The sequence below is a fragment of the Oncorhynchus mykiss genome, chromosome 9 (assembly GCF_013265735.2).
Source record: "Oncorhynchus mykiss isolate Arlee chromosome 9, USDA_OmykA_1.1, whole genome shotgun sequence".
In the NCBI taxonomy this organism is placed as follows: Eukaryota; Metazoa; Chordata; class Actinopteri; order Salmoniformes; family Salmonidae; genus Oncorhynchus; species Oncorhynchus mykiss.
In genome coordinates, this window is record NC_048573.1 from 55,075,110 (window position 1) to 55,088,602 (window position 13,493).

The window sequence follows — 13,493 nt, forward strand, 5'->3', positions numbered from 1 at the left end:
ATCTATGGGAGTAGATAAGAATGTAGAAGTGTTTGTGCTGAAGAACCACAAGCACACTAATAAACAAGGAACGAATGAATTGAACTTGGTCTCAAAGTAAACCTGAAACTGCACTTTTCACAAGATCAAACTATGCAGTGAAATCCTGTAACATGCGGTTCATAATGCCACCACTTTGCATTGAGTAGATTTACTAGCGCTTTGCAACAGTCAAATGTCATGTAAATAAACACTTTACGGCAGCCTCGCAATGAGAGCTTGTTCGGAGATAACTCCATTGTATTAACAGCCATTGTGTATGTTTCCCATGCATCGTCAATGGAACGCGCAGTGCATTCTGGCAACTCCATACAGCTCTCCTTCGAGGACTGTATGGAGTCAATTGGGCACTAGCTCAAAAAAAAAAAAAAACATTAGCATGAATTTTGTCAACAAGAAGTACAACAAATATTTTTCAGAGATGTGAGTTAATTAACTTGTTCTCTGAAATATCGCAGAGTTTTGGAATTGTGACATTACGTACTTAAGGAAAATAGGCAGGTTTCTTGACTGAGAAGCAATTGCCTGGCGATTAGCTCACCAATCACTCAACACAGCATGACAACGTGAACGCGACTGATCGAAAGTGCTGTGAGGTGTTATACGTTCCTCCATTCATTGCCCAATGCGATTCCTATCCCCTCTTTTCTCTCTCTGGCTTGTTATCACAATGTACTGTGTTATGACAAGCACAGGCTAGCTGTTCATTACAAAAAAAATGACTGAAACCTTAAATTACACTGTTATTCAATACAAAATGTACTGGCTATATATCTCAACTGCAAATTGCATGCACTGATGACTGAAAAAGTTAATGCATTAAAATGCTTGCCTGCCACTGGTTTTAATTTAGTTCTAATTTAGCTAGCTAACATTCTCATTACTAATGATGCACATGGGCTGAATGATTTATCTGCGCAATCTAAATAAGCCCACTAACATAACAGGCCCAGACGGTAACAGTGTTATTATTGTATGAAGGATGAGTCAGCGTTAACTTTGGCAGCAGTCTAGTGTTCTCACATAAGTAGCATAGATTGCAAGCTAGCCTGGCTAACTACCTTGCTGGTTAGCTAGTCAGCTAATGTTAACCAAGTGAGCATGTGATGACAGGGCTGCTTGTTTGGTGAAGTGTACTTTTGATTGTTTACTGATTGAAATACGCTGTCGCAAGCTAACCACCATGCACCACCGTCAAACCACCATGCCCACTGAGTCACGTTGGGACTTACGGGCTGAATGACGTTCAATGAGCCGCAAACGAGCACATTTGTTCATTCTATGTATATAATATTTATGCTTTATCGGTGGAATAAAGACTGATCCAAATATTTCTGTGAAAGGCTAATAATCAGTCGATAATATCAGCCAACCGATTTATCGGTTGGGCTCTACAAATGACACAGCATTTTTGAACTCATTTAGAGCAGAGCTAGGAAAGTAGCAAAACATTTTTTTTTCAAAAACACCTGAAAGAGATTTACCAAAACTGCAAAAATACAAGGGACTAGTATATTCATATTTTGCCGTTCTTGCAAATCCCTTTCACGTTTTGTTTGTTAACATATGTTAAGACTGTTAGTAAACAAAATAGCTGCTCATCATCAATATAGATGTTGTAGTAAAGTGATTCTCCTGTGGGGAACAATGCCCCCTCTGCTGGAAAGCCACGTGGGGTCTCTTCAAGTCAGATTTCAACACCAGTGTGACAACTCAGCTGCAGAGAGGTCACGCAAAGATCAATGGAATTCTGTCAATTACAGAATTGCAGTATAGAACCAAAGCGTCAATGAAACGCCCAGCAGACAGCTGCAGTGCATGAAAAATGAACTGAACTGACACACTTTTAGCTAATGTCCGACTAGGCTCAATTTTACTATGGCCACCATCACTTTTCCCTGTAGAGTCACATTAAAACGTGCCCATTAAAACCTAAGAGGCTAGGTACTCACATTCAAGTATTAGATGGGCTCACTAAGCATTCACCGAGGAGTGGAGCTGTCAATGAGTGCTCAGTGCTCACCATGTGGTCTTTTTCTTTCGACAGCTTGTGTTCACACATTCATTGCCGGGGATTGAACACAGGCTAATTTAATAGTCCAATGCACAAAGATAAGCTCCCAAAGAAACGGCTCAGTGTTCACCTCCTAAAATAAAAGCTAGAATACCTTACATACAGTGGGCACTATTAGGCAGAAACTACAAGAACTCCTTAAATGACTATAAACATAGAATTGATAAGTCAGACTTCATCAAACTAGGTAAAACACAGGAGCACTGACCTGAGCGACTAGAGAGGGGTCTGTGGATCCATTTCCTCTGAATTAGAAAATACAGTTTCCAGACAAAATCCCCCAAGGTCTGTGAGAAAAATAGTATTCTCCTCTCTCCTCTGCCTAACACTCCTTTTGGTGGCTCTCTTATTCTTTCAACCCCTCAGGTGCAGTAATGTCTCTCTTTGTACCGGTTCGGTAGTGATGCGAAAGAGGTGAGTGGTGTTAGTTAATGTTTAACATACTCATGGGGTCAGCAGTGCAAACTCCAGGATTGGCGTGGGCAAAGGAGAGAGGTCCACCAACATATGAGATGTGGCCCACAAATGTGCTCATAACACAGGGAGACGCAGTACAAATGTTCTCATAACATCCTGACATGCAATTGCATTAATCAAAATAAAAAGGACCATGAGCAAGGAAAGGCTAGGTAGTGAAACCGCAACAGTTAACAGACCAGCCTTTAAAACAAGAGTATGTACTTGACATTCACTTAAGTGTGGAAATAATTACATAAACACAGTAAGTAAGTAGGATGTGTGGACAGATCAAAGTTAGCATTATATTAACATAATGCAGCGTAACGGTATTATGGTGCTCCGATAGTTACGGTGAGATGGCTTTCAACCAATATTTGGCAAAGTAAAACTTACATTCTAGCTGAATAAGCCCCTTTGATTTAGATTTTTTTCTATGGAATCGGCTATAAGCTGGAACAGCCCACATGACATTGGAATGTTGTAGGTTAGCAGAACCATGTTCTGAAATGTCTGAAGAGTTTAGCTCTGCTTGCCGTGTGCACTGAGCCACCGACCAGTACGTTGTTACATCACCTGACCAATGGGAGTAGGGCCTACATAAAAAAATTCACTTGACAGGAAGGTTTGGATTTTATTACAGTACTGCATTTCAAAAACAAACAGGCGATGGAAATTGTCGGGGAGTGCACTTAACCTCAAGACAAGACATGGCAGATGAGCCCTTCAAAAGAGAATCATCAGGCTATGCATCTCTATTAAACATACTGGTAGCGACATATGACCTTGGGAAACGCCACATTGTCTGTACAGCACCGAGACCTCAAGTTTGTGAGGGGGTTGAGGAAACTATACATTAAGTTCTCCTCAGCTAATAGGGGTGGACTCAACAAGAACATTGAGATTATCAACTTGGTTAAGAAGGGGAACAGATTAAGATCTGAGCTAGCTTTGTTCCCTGCCAAATCTTCATGTTAGGCCAAAAAAAAAAGTGCCAAGCGTAACATATTAGCCTGTTGAATAAAAAGGTGCCTAATATGGCAGTAATAGCCCTACATGCAACATGAGAAGATTTATGATTAGGAACACATTCATCTTCACTTCAGCCACTCAAAATAAATTAGTTTAAGAAATTCCCTTCATTTTAGATCTGTAGATTATTGAACAATTACTAAATTGGTTGAGAGTTAGGGTAAGCGTACCTATTAACCCTTGTGTGGTGTTCATGTTTTTGTTATTCACCCAATGTTCGCAGGTCTGACGGACCCACAACATTATTGGGTTTTTAAAACAATACAGCCATAACAATTTACGTAAAAATACTTAACTTAGATGTTGACTTAAATTACAAGCAATATAGACAGCTTACATGGTTACTATTTGCCATTTAAATCTGCTAGATCACATTTATTAATAAAAGCGCTGTTTGAAAAAACATTGGTGGAATAAATCATGATATCATGAACAAATATAAATGAAACAAGGTTTATCACTATTGATGTTTGTTGCGTTGAAATGAACAAATTGGAAGGACAAACTGTACATACAGTATTTTATGATTTTTTTTTTTTTAAGTGCCATTGAACACAAATTAAGGCAGAGGGACAGAATTTTACTGTGTGTGTGTTGCAAATGTATTTCTTGCACTTGATGCATGTGTATTGTGTCTTCCTGTCCTTCTTGGGTCCACACACATCACAGCGCTTCTTCTTATTGCTACCGGCTGCAAACTAGAATAATGAACACTTCGTTGAGGAATTTTACTCTCTCTCACACACACACACACCAGGATAGGAGAGTCAGACACACACACACACACACACACACCATATCATTCACATTTACTTCCAGTATTGGAGTTGTTGGTTCTGTGGGTCGGGCAGATGGGTCACAAGCATCCACCTCACGATGGCTGCAGAAGCTGGGGTCCTTGGGATATGCTGCCTCCCCTGGATTTGAGGTCTTACCAATGCCTTGCCCAGCTCCTCGAGAAAGAGACATTTTCTCTGGAGCTCCCCTCTGTTCCAGTCTGTGTTCAACACCTTCCAGATGACAAACGCGTTGTACGGTGAGATGTCCAAGATGTTGAAGAATATCACAAGTGGCCAGTGCAGGGTTTTCCTTCTTTTGCAGCGGTAGCCAGTCACCAGCTTGTCTAAATTGTCCACCGCTCCTTTTGTGGCATTGTAATCCATTATGATTTCTGGTTTTTGATGTTCCTGGCCACAGATTCTCCCATCACTATGCAGAGTACTCACGAGTACCACATTCATGCCTTTCTTTGGCACGTGTCGGCCGTGAACACAAATTTAGAGGAATTGATAAGCCTGTTCCGTGTATTTAATAGCTGAGGTGGGAGCTCTGGCTTGTTTTTTCGTACTCTTCCTACCATCATCAGCTTCCTCTTGAGGAGCTCCTGTCCCAGCTTGTGCAAAGTAAAAAATTAAAAAGTTATTGCATGTGATGTTGTGGCAACGGAGTCCCTGTGTCACATCCAGGACAACCTGCATCCTTTGGTTCTTCTCAGGGGCTCCTCCATCTGGCTTTCCCGTATACACTTGGAAGTTCCACGCATATGATGAAGCAGCATCACAGGCAGCCCAGATGCGAGCTGGTACTGGGGCTGGCTGCTGACGGGATGGTCCTGGGGCTGGCTGAGGGTCAATCTCCTTCCATCTCACTTTCAGACTCCGAAGTGACAGAGACATGATCCTCATATTTGGAAAATTCAGAGGCAGAGATTATTTTTGCCATACTGATTGTGGTAAGGAGCCACACATGCTAAGCTATTTATTTGTTGTCCCTCCCTCAATTTGCACCTGGCTGGGGTAGAGTGGGAATGTACAGCATTTCTTTTTTTTCTTCTTTTTTACAATGTATCAACATAATATATTGTAATAACATTGTGCAGGTTCCCGCAAGTCATTGTGTAGTTTCACACACTACAAAGGGTAAAGATTCTGAGAAAAGCGGGAGACCGCACCAATAACCTGCCTATGTTGAAACAGCCGGCACAGGGTTTTCACCTACACACACACTTTTATTACCCTCGGATCCATTGGACCTGAACACCACATATGTATTATAAATGTGCAGGGAGGTGCACAGTGTGCACTCAATGAAAATTTGTTATTTTGCATGTTCTTCACAGAAGATGAGCCAAGGCCAATGTGTCTCAGATTAATCATTTTTTGAATTGTATCATTTTCCTTTTAGTAATAATTGGATATAGGTCCTACAGACCCAAACAAGGGTTAAGCCCACTTCCATTTTTGGATTTAAAAAACTAAAATATAGGAACAAATATCTGCTGTTTAATGTTTCAACTTATTCATCTGGTTATTATATCCATAACTGGTTATTATAATAATAAGCCAATCAGAAGTTATTATTAAGTTACTGTTCATTGGTTAAGTTCCCAGTATTGGCCAATTTCAAAGATGAAAAAAATTACATTAAAATTTAAAAAAAAACTTAAGGCGACCCTCAGATACACATCAGATACTTTCTCAGATATGTGATCATACTTGGTCAAATTAAGAGATTCATGTACTGATACTGTAAATTCTCATGACAGCATATTTCATGAGCATGTATTACTACTTCCTGCCAATTGAAAATATGGGTTTTTCATACCTACATATCACACAGTAGCAACATAACTTGGTGAACTACAACATATCAGGCATTCACAGCTACTTTTTTGTTAGTAATTTTGAACCTTGCATTGTTATACATAGATTCCATTTTGTAAATTTGACATTTCTCAGGTGGGCTTAAATGGTACAGGAACACAAAAAGCACTCCCTCTATACAGAATGTAAATGACAAAATACATATTTTTCAATACTAACTTTGCATAATATTGTAATCCATAGTGTATATTTATACCCTAAACCATTGGTTTCCAAATATTTTATGAGTAGACTGCTATTCTATATTTGTCACCATAAAAATCACTCCTATTAAGCCCTGTTTGCATTGAAACACATGTCGATAGTGTATGATATCCCTAATATTTCAATGAACATGAGCTTAAATACTGTATCTTTACCAAGATTAGAAACAATTAGGAAAAATGTGAAACCTCTGTAATCTATCCAAGACTGGGTGGACAGGTAGTCGATGCAGTGGGAAGAATATGATCAAGTTAGAGGGACAGAAGACCTACAAGTGAGGGACAAAAATGCAAACAGGTGAGGGACAAGAGACAGCTACTCATGCACTTTTGGGTGGGGGCATCGTCATATTGTTGTCCTTCATTCATCCAGGTGATTTTCTGTTGTTGATTTAGCACCGGTACCTTTTTAATACACATTAAATAGACTTTAGGAAGACAAGTTGGACTAATTAAGAAGAAAACCAGTACAGCAAATGTGAATCACCTTCCAGATAATTCATTTAAAGTTATGGTCTTTGTTGCATGGCTTCTTATCCACAGAGCGCCCGTGTGGGTACAGGGTTGTGTTCTGACCAAGCAACAGACCAACACCGTTCTACTAATCAGGTCTTGATTGAAGTCTGATTAATTGAGTCAGGTGTGTGTGTACTGGTTAGCAAGAACAAAAGCCTAAGTCCACATTGATCTCTGTGGATACGATTGGACACCCTCCTCTCATAACTGCTACTTTCATGATTAACAGCAATGATCAGTTTATTTGAATAACTTTGGGGAGATTAATATACATTTGGATTATATTAATCTCCCCATAAGAAATATCAGTTTGCAAGTTTTGAACATTTGGAAATTACAAAAAAAAAAAAATTATTTAAGAGGTTGGCTTATTTGGAATATCTATGGTCTTAATGGGTACATTCAGTACCTATTAAGTTCAATCCAGACTTATATATATATATATATATATATATATATATATATATATACACACACAGTGCCTTGCGAAAGTATTCGGCCCCCTTGAACTTTGCGACCTTTTGCCACATTTCAGGCTTCAAACATAAAGATATAAAACTGTATTTTTTGTGAAGAATCAACAACAAGTGGGACACAATCATGAAGTGGAAGGACATTTATTGGATATTTCAAACTTTTTTAACAAATCAAAAACTGAAAAATTGGGCGTGCAAAATTATTCAGCCCCCTTAAGTTAAGGCACTGTACATACATACATCATAAAACTAAGTCATGACTAATGTTTCATTTTATTTCCACTTCTCTTAAAAAAATATTATTATAAAAAAAATGTTAAATAGGGCTGTACCTTAGAAATGTCTAAACTTACATTTGGGTGGGCTTTAAAGGTACTTAGCTATAATATTATTATACCTCATTTAGGTTATGTACAGCTATAGGGCATGGGATGTACATGATGCAATGGACATCAGATGGGCATTTGGGTTACCATGGGGAGATGGGCCTGGGAAAGCTTTTTGCTACTTGAGGCCCCTCATCGCTCTCGTTGGCCCAGAGTCCTTGACAGTTGAAACAGTAGCTCCGTCATTGATCATATTTTTCTCTAAATCTTATTTTCCTCTAATAGTGGTTTGGCGGTTTGGAACTGAATGGAGTGGTGACAAGGTTACACTGATCTTTCCAGTAGTAACCTATGGGATGGTCTGCAGAATGCATTTTAGATTTGGAGACAAGAGAGACATGGAATCAGAAGTTGATATAGGTTTGAATATACATCAAACTGACAACAAATGCGTAAGAGACAAAGAAATCCAGTGATTGAGCAGAGAGGTGCTGAGACAAATAACATTCCTTGGGAAGAAAAATTGGAACATATGCTTCAAAACTGTTTTGATCACACCGACTGAGAAATGTTCCGGGTTGCCTCAGAACAGTATCGACATATACAATGACTCGGTGACTGAGTTAGCCAAACCATGGATATATGGTAGCATTTGCACAAAACTGAAAGCGCGAACCACTGTATTTAACCACGACAAAGTGACTGGGAACGTGGGCGTGTACAGACCAGCTATGACCCCCATAAGGCAAGCAAAAAGGCAAAACAGTACAGGGCCAAAGTGGAGTTGTAATTCATCGACTCAGATACAAAAAGTATGTGACAGACTCCATACAATCACGGATTAAAATGGGAAAGCCGGCCAGGTTGCGGACACCTCGTTACCAGACAAGCTTAACATCTTTGCTGCTTCAAAGAAAAAAAGGCCACCCCTGCTCACGAAAACTGTGAGCTCTCGTTCTCCGTGGCCAATGCGAGTAAGACATTGAAGTGCAATAACCCTTGCATGGCTGCCGGCCCAGACAGCATCCCAAGCCGCATCCTCAGAGCATGTGCAGACCAGTTGGCTGGAGTGTTTAGACATATTCAATCTCTCCCTATCCCAGTCTGCTGTCCCCACTTGCTTCAAGATGCCCACCATTATTCCTGTACCCAAGAAAGCAAAGTTAGGGGCCTCCAGAGTGGCGCAGCTGTCTCAGGCACTGCATTGCAGTGCTTAAGGCATCACTACAGACCCGGGTTCGATCCCAGGCTGTGTCACAAATGGCCAAGGGTTGTCTGGGTTAGGCCAGCTGGGAATTCCTTGTCTATTCACACTCTAGTGACTCATGGTGGTCCAGGCGCCTGCAAGCAAACTTCGGTCGCCAGATGGACTGAGTTTCCTCGAACACATTGGTGCGTCTGGCTTTCGGGTTAAGTGAGCAGTGTGTCAAGAAGCAGTGCGGCTTGGCAGTGTTGTGTTTTGACCTTTGCCTTTCCCGAGCCTGTAGGGGCGTTTCAGCAATGGGACAAGGCTGTATGGGGGGGGGGGGGGGGGGGGGAATAAAGCGAAAGCAAAGAGGCGAAATAATTACAATTTAGCATTAACACTGGAGTGATAGATGTGCAGGTAGAGATACAGGGGTGCAAAATAACAATAGGATAAGTAACAACATGGAGATAGTAGTTGGGTGTGCTATTTACAGATTGGCTGTGCACAGGTAGTGATCGGTAAGCTGCTCTGACGCTTAAAGTTAGAGAGGGAGATAAGACTCCAGCTTTGGAGATTTTTGCAATTCATTCCAGTCATTGGCAGCAGAGAACTGGAAGGAAAGGCAGCCAAAGGAAGTGTTGCCTTTGGGGATAATGAGTGAAATATACCTGCTGGAGCATGTGCCACGGGTGGGTGTTGCTATGGTGACCAGTGAGCTGAGATAAAGCGGGGCTTTACCTAGTAAAGATGACCTGGAGCCAACGAGAGCATGCAGGTCGCAGTGGTGGGTAATATATGGGGCTTTGGTGACAAAACAGATGGCACTGTGATAGACTTCATCCAGTTTGCTGAGTAGAGATGTTTGAGATGTTTCTACAACTAGGAATTCACCTGTGGTAAATTGATTGGACATTTGGAAAGGCACACATTGGTCTACAAGACCTCACAGTTGACAGTGCATGTCAGAGCAAAAACCAGGCCATGAGGTTGAAGAAATTGTCCAGAGCTCAGAGACAGGATTGTGTTGTGGCACAGATCTGGGGAAGGGTACCTAAAATAATTCTGCAGCTTTGAATGTCCCCAAAAACAGTGGCATCCATTCTTAAAATGGAAGAAGTTTGGAACCACCAATACTCTTCCTAGAGATGGCCACCCAGCCAAATTTAGCAATCAGGGGAGAAAGGCCTTGGTCAGGGAGGTGACCAATAATCTGTTGGTCACTGACAGAGCTCCAGAATTCCTCTGTGGAGATGGGATAACCTTCCAGAAGGACAACAATCTCTGTAGCACTCCACCAAGCACGCCTTTATGATAGTGGCCAGGCGGAAGCCACTCCTCAGTAAAAAGGCACGTGACAACCCACTTGGAGTTTCCCAAAAGGCTTCAGCAATGTGTACAGAAAATAATTAGGTTGAACAATGTCTAGCTACAGATTCATACATCATCTTTGGAGAAGGGGAGGCTTGTGCCCTGAGATAAGTGACTGAGTGAGTGAAACAGTCGCGCGTGCCTGTCTTTGGAAATGAGAGGGGATTGTCCTAGTCTCTGCAGCAGGCTCAACCAATACCCCGCCCGCTTCATTACAGACAGAAGAACTAGCCAATAGCTGTTTGGAGCACACAACGCTTCACACGGTGAAAGAGATGCGTGTTGACAGCTGAAAATAACTTTGTCGATCACTGATCATTACGAAGAATTCTCCATATCCGTTATAATACTCATTTTGTCAGAGTACTCAGCACACCCTTAGTTAATACTACTGTACAGAAATGCAGCTGATATCACAGTAATAACAGCAGAAAACACCAATTTATGGGACATCTAGTTGACAGAGGCTAGAGGATATGAAAACTCAAGTGATGTTTGTTTTTGGCAGGCATAGGGCTTACATGGTCATTTCAATAATCGTGTTACAACGATTATGATGAAGACCATAATGAAAACAAGTCATAATCTTTAAGTTTTCTGAACTTAATTAAAGACTAACTTTAGCCAAAAAGCAGTTAACTTACACCTGGTTCACATGTAACACCCGATAAAAGGAGAGAAGGAAAAAAGGCAGTTTTTTTTTGTATGAAACAGCTGCAGCTGTGCAGTGTGGTCCATTTCTCATGGTAACAGACACTTTCTAACATGAGGAAACTTTGTTGTTCCTTGTTCAGCAAAGTTTTGTAGCAAACGAGTATCATGAAATTCATGCACCAAAAACAGGGCACACTGACAGTCATGAGCAGGAGTGAAAATGTGTGTTTTGGGGGGGGGGAATGGACTATTCTAATTATTAAAAATGGACTATTCTAATGATTTTTTATTTAAGTAGGCAAGTCAGTTAAGAACAAATTCTCATTTACAATGACGGCCTAGGAACAGTGGGTTAACTGCCTTGTTCATGGGCAGAATGACAGATTTTTTACCTTGTCAGCTCGGGGATTCAACCTTGCAACCTTTCGGTTACTGGCCCAACACTAACCACTAGGCTACCTGCCGCTGGTGACCGTGGTCATTTGACAGACAAATCACCGCCATCCAAAATTCCATGACTGTCACAGCCCTAGGCAGACAGGGGTAGAGTTGGTTGCACTGAAGTAACCGTCTGGGCCAAGACAGAGGTGGTTACAAAAACAAACAAGGGAAAGTTAATCAAATAAATGTGGGTTTAACCAAACAAAGTTGTGGCTGCACTCAGCAGTCTACAACAGATGCTGCCTCCATGGAGCAAACCAAACGGTCACGCCTCTCCTAATGCTTTACCACCGTCAGGACCCCCCGAGCCCCTTAGTTCCAACTGTCAAATTACCCTCAATATCTCCATGTTGTCATTGATTGCAACCATACTGATCTCAGGAACACTGGCCTCCAAAACATACTTAACACAATTCATCCCAAAAGATTCACCTCATATCTGTCCACATCAGACTGTTTGGCAGAAAATGTGACCTATTTAGATAGCATTTTGTGAGCTAAGGTGTGCTGGTCTTTTTGTGTGGTGGGGAGGCCAAAAGCAGAAGATAACCTCAACAGGTAGGCCTATGCAACTCTATCCCATCTTCTGTTCCGACCAGGAACAGTCAAAAGGCAACATATTTATCCTCCATTTTGTCCACATCTGAATGAACAGATACTGGCAAGGAAATTGAGGAAAGCAGTTTCAGGCCTAGACAGTCATATGTGGGTACTTTAATAACACAAGAAACATATCAGCAGAGTGCACCCACATAGTAGGCATGCTTGACTACAAACAACAAATCAGCACATCCAAATAGTGCCCATACAAATGCATAAGCTAGGCCAGCCTATACCTTCATTGAGTCATGCAGATTCTTGCCACCCGACTCAGTCACCTGACTCGTTGTCTGGTAGACAAAGTGTGAAGGAAGGCTAATTAATTCCATCTGAATTGCTGCAAATGCTGTTGTTGAAAGTAATGATGGCAATAATACCTTAACTATCACCACAATTGATCATGGGAGCACTGTGATGAGTCCTCCGGTCTACGAGGCCAAGCATGTAGACCCCCCCCGCCAGGCAAGGGTGACGATCAACCAAGAAAACTGGTGCCATTGACTGAAGGAGTGGGGTGCTAGGAGATTGCCTAGCTAAATGATGACATCAGTCTGATAACAAGCAAAACAAAGATCAATATGAAGCTCTCATGGAAATGATCTCCGATTTGCCAGTGCAGCTCACTTGAAGGAATTCATTAGAAATTCACTAATTTTCCTAAAAGAATGAAATAGAAACAAGAGTAGGGATAGGAAAATGTGGAAGAAAAAAAATCTTGGAAGAAAGTGTAGAAAAAAGTTAAGTGGTCATGCAAATGATAGTACTAAGTGTACCATACCTCACTAGCATACAGGCTAGCATAGGAATAGGTATCAGGGCAGAGTGGGTCACCTTAGTCATCCAAAGCCCCTCCTTCCTACTCTCCATCCTCTACTCCTTATGCACCATATCCACAGATCACATGACATTTACAGTGCCTTCGGAAAACATTCAGACCCTTGACCCTCACATTTTGTTACAGCCTTATTCTAAAAATGGACTAAATAGTCTACAATCTACACACCACACCCCATAATGACAAAGTGAACAGGTTTAGACATTTTTGTATTAAAAATAAAAACAGAAATATGTTATTTACATAAGTATTCAGACCCTTTGCTATAATACTCAAAATTGAGCTCAGGTACATCTTGTTTCCATAGAGTTTCTACAACTTGATTGGAGTCCACCTGTGGTAAATTCAATTGATTGGACATAATTTGGAAAGGCACACACCTGTCTAAATAAGATCCCACAGTTGACAGTGCATGTCAGAGCAAAAACCAAGCAATGAGGTTGAAGGAATTGTCCATAAGAGCGCCGAGACAGGATTTTATAGAGGCACAGATCAGGGGAAGGGTACCAAAAAATGTCTGCAGCATTGGAGGTCCCCAAGAACAGGGTTAGGGCCTCCATCATTCTTAAATGGAAGAAGTTTGGAACCACTAGTCAGACCTTAATAGTAAAGTGGCCAGAC

General features: G+C 41.2%; 1 protein-coding gene across 4 annotated transcripts in view; it reads right to left on the reverse strand.

Moving 5' to 3' along the window:
• LOC110532402 (vitamin D3 receptor A) overlaps positions 1-13,493 on the reverse strand; it is a 79,797-nt gene that overhangs the window by 40,166 nt on the left and 26,138 nt on the right. Inside the window, exon 1 of one of the 4 annotated variants that reach the window (XM_021616279.2) lies at positions 2,322-2,501. The exons of the other annotated variants lie outside the window; for them this stretch is intronic. The gene's annotated coding sequence lies outside the window, so the exon portion shown is untranslated. Of the gene's footprint in view, positions 1-2,321; positions 2,502-13,493 lie in introns of those variants that run through there. 4 annotated transcript variants of the gene reach the window in all.